Genomic DNA, 1,295 nt, shown 5'->3' on the forward strand with positions numbered 1-1,295 from the left:
GATTCAACATGCCAGCTAAACGAAGCGGCCATTTTGATTCAACATGCAAGCTAAACGAAGCAGCCATTTTGATTCAACATGCAAGCTAAACGAAGCGGCCATTTTGATTCAACATGCAAGCTAAACGAAGCAGCCATTTTGATTCAACATGCAAGCTAAACGAAGCGGCCATTTTGTTTCAACATGCCAGCTAAACGAAGCGGCCATTTTGTTTCAACATGCCAGCTAAACGAAGCGGCCATTTTGTTTCAACATGCCAGCTAAATGAAGCGGCCATTTTGATTCAACATGCCAGCTAAACGAAGCGGCCATTTTGTTTCAACATGCAAGCTAAACGAAGCGGCCATTTTGATTCAACATGCAAGCTAAACGAAGCGGACATTTTGTTTCAACATGCAAGCTAAACGAAGCGGCCATTTTGTTTGAACATGCAAGCTAAACAAAGCGGCCATTTTGTTTGAACATGCAAGCTAAACGAAGCGGCCATTTTGATTCAACATGCAAGCTAAACGAAGCGGCCGTTTTGTTTCAACATGCAAGCTAAACGAAGCGGCCATTTTGTTTCAACATGCCAGCTAAACGAAGCGGACATTTTGTTTCAACATGCCAGCTAAACGAAGCGGACATTTTGTTTCAACATGCTCCGACTAGAGGTTTACTCGCGGTTCCTAGAGTTTCCAAAAACAGAATGGGAGGCATAGCTTTCAGTTATCAGGCTCAGCCGGGCCGCGACCTTGCCTTCTGGCGGCGGCGTGCAGAGGGCGACGGCGGGGACCACTCTTCCAGGCGCGGCGCATGCCCAGCCCCGCTTCGCACCCCAGCCCGACCGACCGACCTAGCCCTTGGAGCCAATCCATCTCCCGAAGTTACGGATCTGACTTGCCGACTTCCCTTATCTCCCTTCTTCTAACGCCAGAGGCTGTTTACCTTGGAGATCTGCTGCGGATATGGGCACGGCCCGGCATGAGATTTAAACCGTCTCCCCCGGATTTTCAAGGGACAGCGAGAGCTCACCGGACGCCGCAGGAACCGCAACGCTTTCCAGGGCGTGGGTCCCTCTCACTGGGCAAACCCATTCTAGGGCGCCCTGCCTTTCACAAAGAAAGGAGAACTCTCCCCAGGGCTCCCGCCGGCTTCTCCGGGTTTGCTTGCGTTACCGCACTGGACACCTCGCGGCGCGCCCATCACCGCCACTCCGGGTTTGAGGATCTGAAGCCCCACGCTTCAGAACGGCGTTCGCCCATCCTTTAGGACCGACTGACCCATGTTCAACTGCTGTTCACATGGAACCCTTC

The sequence above is a fragment of the Nematolebias whitei genome, chromosome 16 (assembly GCF_014905685.2).
Source record: "Nematolebias whitei isolate Nwh7 chromosome 16, NemWhi1, whole genome shotgun sequence".
Taxonomy (NCBI): Eukaryota; Metazoa; Chordata; class Actinopteri; order Cyprinodontiformes; family Rivulidae; genus Nematolebias; species Nematolebias whitei.